The following is a 10,610-nucleotide window of genomic DNA, read 5'->3' as shown; positions in this document are numbered from 1 at the left end:
TATATACTCTTTGTATTTTGGTTTTGATTTTTGGTATTGATCTATTCTGGAGATTGTTGGTTTTTGTGTTTTGGCATTTTGTTTTGGCACTTAGATGTTTTTTCATTCTAGTGTTGCCATCAATGCCAAAGGGGGAGATTGTTGGTATTATGGATGTGTTGCATTGGTTTTTTCATTGATGTCAACACTTATCCTTCTAGAGATCTATATTGTTGATTTGGCACTATGGTTATATTGGTTTACTGTTGAACTGACACATTGTGTTCACTGGCAAGGTCAGTGACTTATGCACAGTCACCAGTATATGCTCACCGACAGGTTATATGGTTCACCGACACTGATGATGATTTGTTATCATCTGGAGATCACTTGATTATGTCAAAGACATGGTTTGGATACTTGGTTTTAGTGTTTTGGTTATTGGTCTAATCGGGTTGAAATATTTGCTATTACCGACAGATAGGTCTAGGTTATGGACCGGTATACGTTATCTATTCCAAATCAACATGACACATTATGGAGATGATCTATTGATTGGATATTGTTGTAATTGTATTGAGCCGACATGTTGTATCACGTAATTGATTTAATTGTAATATTCTTAGTGAGCCGACCTACACATTTGGTCTTAGGTTTTGTATAAATGTAAGATCTTATTTGTGAGATGAAGTATGAAATTGTGGTATGGTCATGGTATGTGTGGATATTGAAGATCATATGAGCAAATCATAAAGTGAATCAAGAAGACATCATTTAAAGGTTCAAGGAAGGTTTGAAGGTGTTTATCAGAGCTTAACCGGTATTGAATCTAGCATTGGAGATGCTATTTTGAGCAATACATTATTCTAGGATTTAACCATCCTACTGTAGTCATTGCGACTCCCATTTGAGCAGTGTGCTCTAGGCGGTTGGCCTTTCTGCACATGGAGACCCCATTTGTATACACATACTATTTGCAGTAGTATCATCTGATTGTGGGTAAGGTTTCCCACCGTGGTTTTTCCCCTTACAGGGTTTCCACGTCAAAAATATATGTGTTATGTGTTGTGGATGTTGTTTCTCTTTCTGTTTCATGCATTAAGTTTCATCGGTATTGATATTAACTGCTAATCTATTAACTGACATTAAGTTTGGTTTACCAGTATTAAGTATTAAGTTGGATTAAGTTATAATTGGGTTGAAATTCATTGACAACTGATTCACACCCCCCCCACCCCGCCCCTCTTAGTTGTCCTTCCGGTTCCTAACAGAAGATGCTATAATTGTTCAAGAAAATCCTCTTGGAGGTAGAGGTCTTTTGAGCAAAGATATCTTCTCCTTCAAGGATCCCCTTTACACTTTTTTCAAGATATCTCCTTTTCAACTGTCTTACCCTTGCGTGAAGAGTATTTCCTCTCTATCTTGGATTTATGACATTGTTGAATAAAGTATATCTCCTTGGTTTTTGAAGGTTGGTATCCTTGTGTCTAGCTTCCTTAAGACATCAACATAGGGCTATGCTGACATCTTAAGGGGGGGCACCCATATCGCTCCCTTTGTACCATATTGTACCATATTTTTTCATAGCACTCTTGCATGTCTTAAATGGGGTGTTCATTCTCGAAACTAGAGAAAAACTCTTACATGAGATGCTTCATGCCTAAAACCAGATGGAGCATTTGATATATGTCTTAGATGGGGGTACATATCACCAAAACTAGAGCAAAACTCTTACACGGTATGTCCTCAAAACCAAACATGTATCTGTTTTAATTGGGGTTACACATTCTTGAAACTAGAGCAAAACTCTTAAACGAGATTTTCTCTAATATGCACATTCGCTCCTTGGAATTTGCATTTACATTACATGCCTTAAAGAAGTTGAAGGACACTTGAAACTAGAGGAAACAAACTCTTATATAGGGTGCGATACACTTGAAACCAGACATCACTTGCACACACATGAGGATAAGTGGAACTAGCAGAATAGGGCTAGACCATTCCTACTCTCCTCCCCAACATGGATTTCACCTCTATGCAAACATCTAGGGGCGAGGCGTCTATGTTCTCTCTCATCATTCTTCTCATGGATCACCTGGATAAACACATCCAATGTGCATTCATTCTCTCTCTTCTTCCTCTTATGAACTTGCAGATTTGTTATTGATAGTTCATGGATGATGCTTGTTTTTCTCTTTTATGTGATCACTTATGTTTGTGAGATGGCATTTTTCAATAATGATATTAGTTGTTTAGACATTTTGATATTGAGGTCTCTTCAACTACTTGAATTGAGGTCTTGTTTTTGGTATTTAGCTTATGTGTCTTGTGTGTCTTTGTGTCTTTTCCTTTGTTTGCCTTTTTGTCTATGCTTATCTTTTTTATTTTTATCTTATTTTGTGTGCCCTTGCATATGTTTGAGTGAGTTAAAATCCTAATATTGGGGACTTGGTTCCTCAAAATTAGTGACATCTTATACTCCTTGCGATTTTGCTCCGCATTCCTCATACTCTTCATCTCTCTTCCTTCTACTTTACCATTATCATTTGCCTAAGCTCATACTCCATCTAAAGTGGGGGCTAAATGTAGCATCCTAAAATTGCACCCTTTGCAATTTTGACCGCATTTGGGGCCCTCACCTTAGTGTTCTCATCCTCACGCTCTAGGTCCATGTATGCTTGTACCATGCAATAAATGTCATATTATCATATTATGCCTTGCATTGCACCTTGATCCTAGCCCAAATATGGGGTAGGACCAAGGCGTGGTGCCTTGGTCCTCACTGGGACCAGGGCGCGACATCATGGTCCTTCCTATTTGGGGCCCATTTAAAACCCTTTGCCCTATCCAAAATTTGGGTGGGAATCCCCTCTCCATGTCGGCCAATGTAAAAAAATTAACATAATTGATGACAGACAAGTATATACGGAGGTCTTCCCCTCTCATTTGGACAAAAGGTGAGAAGACAGGTGAACATGAGGTGAACTGCAATCAATCAATCAAGCATTCAAGCATTAAAGTATGCACCATCAAGCATTTCTAGAGGTCTTCAAGGGTGCATATTTTTCATCCATAAATTGTGGAGAAACTTTACATCATTCATTTGCAAGAATGTGTGATAGGATTTTGTCATGTTCATGTTGTTTCATACAACATATGTGATTACATTCAAGAAGAAAAGCATCATTATCATTCATTGCAGATTTGAGGTATACCTTTCCATCATTTATTTCAAGTATTTGTAATATTTCATTAAAGGTTGATTCCAAACCGAGGTTTGACTTAGGCAAAACCCTATTCCCAACCTTCCCCCCCCCCCCCCCCCCCCTTTTTTTTTTTCCTGTGTGCAGGAAACAAGTATGGAGTTGTACTCTTCAAAATAAGCTTCATTCACAGAGATGAATAAACCCTTTTTGACACATGGAAAGTTTGGAGGACCGTGGTGCCATGTCATGGTCCTGGATTTTTAGGAGCCTTTTCAAGGGTTTTCGAGGGTCAGATCCGATTCATCTTATACAACTCAGATCTAGGTGCACATGAAAATCCCTCATATGTAGCTTACTTTTTCTGCATATTTTCCTTCACTTTTTAGCACTTTACCTATTTCACCATTTCAACTTACAAAAGAGGAAACCCAAATCAATCCAATCCATTTAGTATTTGGTCCTTATCTGATTTGTGACTAAATATAGTGGATTCTAACCCTCTTTTGAATGTAAAGGTCCCAAGTGAAAATTGATTTGGTGATTTCTCCCTTCTATGTTGCAAATTGCCAAATCAAAGTTTCCCCCTTTACAAGTAAAAGGATAGATGATATGAATATATGCATGAGCAAAAATTAGTAAATATATATATATCTCTTAAATTATATCTATTATGCACTATGGTTTATGACAATCTATTTTGTTTCTTTCTTTTTGTTAACTAGTTAGTGTGCAGCTTGGACTAACTCTTTACTCCTCTCACATGATTGAGTTTATGGAATAAATACATCACATAAGAATTACTTGGGCCTTAGTACTATGGTATGTGTTCCTCCTTTTTCTTGCTAACAAGTACTACACAATTAGGAATCTCTTTCATAGGTTGAAGGAGCCCATATGCATGGTAGGTTGAAAAGGGGTCTTCAAGCACACATATATCCCTACATTGCTCCATATAGCTTTGAATGGAAGTCTATTATCCACAAGTCACTTGTATAATTTTTTATTTATCAAGTATTTTTCAATACTAGATCTATGATTTTTTATTGAGATTTTGAATATAATTGTTTTGCATTGGAAAAGCTACAATGTCAAATTGAAACCCTAAAATATTAAATTAAAATCCTAAATCTAAAATTGAAACCTTAAACAACTATTTTTAAATCCCAAAATATTTAACTAAAACTCTAACCAAATATTTTGAAACCCTATATAGCTATTTTTAACCCTAAAATGCTAAATTGGAAACCCTATTAGACAACTATCTTTAAATGCTAAAATGTTCAATTGAAACCCTAAATAGATATTTTGAAAACCTGAAATGTTTAATTGGATGTTTTTTTGTAACTCTAAAATGTCAAATTAAAACCCTATACAACTATTTTTAATCGAAAAATATCAAATGAAAACCTATTCAACTATTTTTTTTAACCCTAAAACATAAAATTGACAAAATCTCACAATCTATTTAAAACATTATTTGAGGTGGAGATAGATGGTGTAAATATATAGGAGTTTCTCACTACTTTGAAACGTTTCATTGTTTTTTCTTTTGATATTTCACTTATGATAAAATATTTATGCATTGGCGTAAGTTGAAAATTTTTGGAAGCACTAGTTGTTTCCCTTAAAGAGACCATTTCTTAGATGGACCATTCACCATTACATTAGGGTGAATTCACAAAGCTGGTTCCCACTTTTGCCAACAAAGGAATTTGGTGAAAGTGGGAATTTCGGATTTGCCCGTGTTCGAGCGAAATGGAAATGTTCGCTCGGACTACCCTTGGGAGTCCGAGCGAACCAACCTTTTAACTTGGGTTTGCTCGAACATCGCTTAACTTTTGGGTTCGAGTGAACCCACTTTAATATTATTATTTTAATGGGTTTGCTCAAAGCGCCCATTCGCTTGAACCCATTGCGGTTAGGGTTTTTTTCAAAAATTTATAAATATCCAAAATGACAGTTAAAAGGTCATTATCAAATTTGACTTTTTCTGTCTGGTGGGGGTTGGATCGAACCAGTCATCAACATCAGGTCACCAAGCTTTGTCTGCAACAGTTAGCATCTTTCCTATTTCAGTTTTCGACCTTTGTTATATCAGGTGCACAAAATAACCCTTTGTTTGGTTTAATAATGTCTTTTTTTATTAAATTTGTAAATAATTTGTTTGTTAATTTATTTTTTTAATTAAATAATTGTATATAGTTATTGTTTTTCAACATTTTAGAAAAATGTTTGATAATTTATTGTTTTTCATTATTTTAGAAAAATGTTTGATAATTTAATGTTTTGATTGAAATGTGTCAATTTGTTTTTAAAATTACATAATTGTATAGATGTATATTTTTTTCGACATTTTAAAAAATTGTTATGAAAAACATAGAAAACTAACATGTAGTAAATCAGAACTTAGAAAAACATTAGCAAGAAAAGAAAAACGTTAGAAAAATTAATTTAAATAAACATTAGAAAATTTAAATAACAAATTTAAACAAATTAAATTTCCTCTACAATGTGACCCATTTTCACATCCTATTACATGCACAACATGACCCCTTAAGACCACATATGACACTATACGTTCCCTTAGGAGGTCATAGAGGATCACATATAACATAGTAGTGTACATGTATGCCATTCCCTTTAGGATCACATCTAGTGTCCTAAGGGGTCATACGTGGTTCTAAGGGGTCACACGTGTTATAACACATGCGTGACCCCTTAGAACCGCATATGACCCCTTATAAAATTGTAGTGTGAACGACATACCCCTTAGTCCATAAAATAGTGTCTTAACACATGCGTGACCCATTACAACCGCATATGACCCTTTATAAAATCCTAGTGTGAACGACATATCCCTTAGTCCATCACATAGCGTCTTAAGGGGTCATATGTGGTCCTAAGGGGTCACGCATGGATTAACACATGCGTGACCCCTTAGTAGGTCACATAGGACCCCTTATAACATCCTACTATACATATGACATTCCCCTTAGGATCACATAGTGTCATAAGGGGTCATATGTGGTCCTGAGGGGTCATGCATGTGTTATAACATATGCATGACCCCTTAGAACCGCATATGACACCTTATAAAATCCTAGTGTGAACGACATACCCCTTAGTCCATCACATAGTGTCTTAAGGGGTCGTATGTTGTCCTAAGGGGTCACGCATGCATTAACACATGCGTGACCCCTTAGTAGGTCACATATGACCCCTTATAACATCCTACTATACATATGACATTCCCCTTAGGATCATATAGTGTCCTACGGGGTCATATGTGGTTAGAACCACATATGACCCCTTATAAAATCCTAGTGTGAACGACATACCACTTAGTTCATCACATAGTGTCTTAAGGGGTCGTATGTGGTCCTAAGGGGTCACGCATGCATTGACACATGTGTGACCCCTTAGTAGGTCACATATGACCCCTTATAACATCCTACTGTACATATGACATTTCCTATGTGTCCTAAGGGGTTGAATATGTGGTCCTAAGGGCTCACACATGCATTAACACATGCATGACCCCTTAGTAGGTCACATATGACCCCTTATAACATCCTACTATACATATGACATTCCCCTTAGGATCACATAGTGTCCTGAGGGGTCATATGTGGTCCTGAGGGGTCATGCATGTGTTATAACATATGCATGACCCCTTAGAACCGCATATGACCCCTTATAGAATCCTAGTGTGAATGACATACCCCTTAGTCCATCACATAGTGTCTTAAGGGGTTGTATGTTGTCCTAAGGGGTCACGCATGCATTGACACATGCGTGACCTCTTAGTAGGTCACATATGACCCCTTATAACATCCTACTATACATATGACATTCCCCTTAGGATCATATAGTGTCCTAAGGGGTCATATGTGGTTAGAACCACATATGACCCCTTATAGATTCCTAGTGTGAACGACATACCCCTTAGTCCATCACATAGTGTCTTAAGGGGTCGTATGTTGTCCTAAGGGGTCACACATGCATTAACACATGTGTGACCCCTTAGTAGGTCACATATGACCCCTTATAACATCCTACTATACATATGACATTCCCCTTAGGATCATATAGTGTCCTAAGGGGTCATATGCGGTTAGAACCACATATGACCCCTTATAAAATCCTAGTGTGAACGACATACCCCTTAGTCCATCACATAGTATCTTAAGGGGTCGTATGTGGTCCTAAGGGGTCAACATGCATTAACACATGTGTGACCCCTTAGTAGGTCACATATGACTCCTTATAACATCCTCCTGTACATATAACGTTCCCCTTAGGATCATATAGTGTCCTAAGGGGTCATATGTGGTTAGAACCACATATGACCTCTTATAAAATCCTAGTGTGAATGACATACCCCTTAGTTCATCACATAGTGTCTTAAGGGGTCGTATGTGGTCCTAAGGGGTCACGCATGCATTGACACATGTGTGACCCCTTAGTAGGTCACATATGACCCCTTATAACATCCTACTGTACATATGACATTTCCTATGTGTCCTAAGGGGTTGAATATGTGTTCCTAAGGGCTCACGCATGCATTAACACATGCATGACCCCTTAGTAGGTCACATGTATGACCCCTTATAACATCCTACTATACATATGACATTCCCCTTAGGATCACATAGTGTCATAAGGGGTCATATGTGGTCCTGAGGGGTCATGCATGTGTTATAACATATGCATGACCCCTTAGAACCACATATGACCCCTTATAGAATCCTAGTGTGAACGACATACCCCTTAGTCCATCACATAGTGTCTTAAGGGGTCGTATGTTGTCCTAAGGGGTCACGCATGCATTAACACATGCGTGACCCCTTAGTAGGTCACATATGACCCCTTATAACATCCTACTGTACATATGACATTCCCCTTAAGATCATATAGTGTCCTAAGGGGTCATATGTGGTTAGAACCACATATGACCCCTTATAGATTCCTAGTGTGAATGACATACCCCTTAGTCCATCACATAGTGTCTTAAGGGGTCGTATGTTGTCTTAAGGGGTCACGCATGCATTAACACATGTGTGACCCCTTAGTAGGTCACATATGACCCCTTATAACATCCTACTATACATATGACATTCCCCTTAGGATCATATAGTGTCCTAAGGGGTCATATGTGGTTAGAACCACATATGACCCCTTATAAAATCCTAGTGTGAACGACATACCCCTTAGTCCATCACATAGTATCTTAAGGGGTCGTATGTGGTCCTAAGGGGTCAACATGCATTAACACATGCGTGACCCCTTAGTAGGTCACATATGACTCCTTATAACATCCTCCTGTACATATGACATTCCCCTTAGGATCATATAGTGTCCTAAGGGGTCATATGTGGTTAGAACCACATATGACTCCTTATAAAATCCTAGTGTGAATGACATACCCCTTAGTTCATCACATAGTGTCTTAAGGGGTCGTATGTGGTCCTAAGGGGTCACGCATGCATTGACACATACGTGACCCCTTAGTAGGTCACATATGATCCCTTATAACATCCTATTGTACATATGACATTCCCCTTAAGATCATATAGTGTCCTAAGGGGTCATACGTGGTTAGAACCACATATGACCCCTTATAGAATCCTAGTGTGAACGACATACCCCTTAGTCCATCACATAGTATCTTAAGGGGCGTATGTGGTCCTAAGGGGTCAACATGCATTAACACATGCGTGACCCCTCAGTAGGTCACATATGACCCCTTATAACATCCTACTGTACATATGACATTCCCCTTAGTATAATATAGTGTCCTAACATATGACGTGTTAGATCTCTCTATTCTTGAATTTTTTATGTATGTCAAAGATTTAAATATGTACACGTGTTAGATCTCTCTATCTCTCTGAAATATATGTTATCTCTAGATCTGAAATATATGTTCTCTCTCTCTCTCTCACTGAAATATTTGAAATTTTTACATGTATTTTTCTGAAAATGAAAATGATCTCTCTCTCTGTCATGAAAATGATCTCTCTCTCTCTGCTTACATATTTATTTTAACTTTATGACATGTACATAGATAGATGGCATCCCAGGATATACCTTCGTAGGCTCCTGATCAGGATCCACTTTCGCAGGCTCCTGATCAGGATCCACCTGCGCAGGCTCCACATCAGGATCCACCTGCATAGGCTCCACATCAGGAGCCACCACAGCAGGATCCCCCCTTGCTCGACATTGCTACTATTTTTCATTACAGTGATCGGGAGTTGCATAGGTTGAGGGCCATACTAGATGACCCTCGTACTGATGGCGTGTACAAGAGTACATGCACGTCCATTTTTGATAGTTTGCCAACATTGAGGGATCGCTTAGTATCTCATACCTCATTCTCACCTGAGGTTATAGAGGATATATATAGACAGTTGAGGAGTGAGGTGAGGGGTCCTCATTCTTTTGCTGATGTGGTGGGGGTGGTCTCGAAGGAGACCATCAAGGAGAGATGCTTCCCACAATATCAGGAGAAGAGTAAGGTGAGGGGATATTAGGTTACCAGATGTATCAACCCATAGGTTGCATCACTGATTTACCCACGATTCTTAGCAGCCCATGGTTGTTATCCTAATAACGACCAGATTCCATTATACTTTGCACAGCAGGTATTTGCTGAGGTTCATTGTCAGATGAAACCAAACTACCTTGATATTCTAGGATATTATGGACAGGGGAGGGGCAGGATTGCTGATAGAGATGCATATCGCAGGAGTGATAGAGCTCCGCCTAGACACAGGGACCTTGTTGGCCAGAGATTTCCTGCAGTAGTCCCAGCCATGGCACCCATAGCGGATCACGTTGTGATTGCTTCTCAGAGAGAAGCAATTGATAGGATTGGACAGATTGCATCAACAACAGCCACTATATCTTCTGATAGGGTGGGCAGATATATGATGAGTCGACCACGTTCGCGATCATCCATAGATCATGCATCTTCTAGTCATGGGGGGGCTTCAGATTCAGATGATCGGTATATTTCTGCTGGCATCCCCTCCCCAGATGAGGTAGCAGCTATAGTCGGAGGTAGTAGACATGTATAGATGTTGCAGTATTTAGCCGAGGACCTACTACATGCTTATAGTTTTATTTCATCTCGACTTGGGATACCATTGGGTGATGTTAGAGAGGAGATTCTCAGAGATGGTCAGGCTACAGTGGCATCGATGCATACCCCAAGGTAGTCACAACATTCTTATCACTCTACGCATGCTCCAAGCATTGACCCACCTACAAATCACTCTATTGCTGCAGAGGAGGAGCTACGAGCTGATCAGCTCCATATCACAGATGAGGGCCGGTTGGATTCATTTGAGCAGGAGATACGAGTTAATCAGGTACATATCACAGATGAGGGTTTGGACTCATTTGAGGATCAGTTGAGAG

Source organism: Cryptomeria japonica, chromosome 5 (assembly GCF_030272615.1).
Source record: "Cryptomeria japonica chromosome 5, Sugi_1.0, whole genome shotgun sequence".
NCBI classification, from domain to species: Eukaryota; Viridiplantae; Streptophyta; class Pinopsida; order Cupressales; family Cupressaceae; genus Cryptomeria; species Cryptomeria japonica.
Note: the sequence above shows the minus strand (reverse complement) of the source record.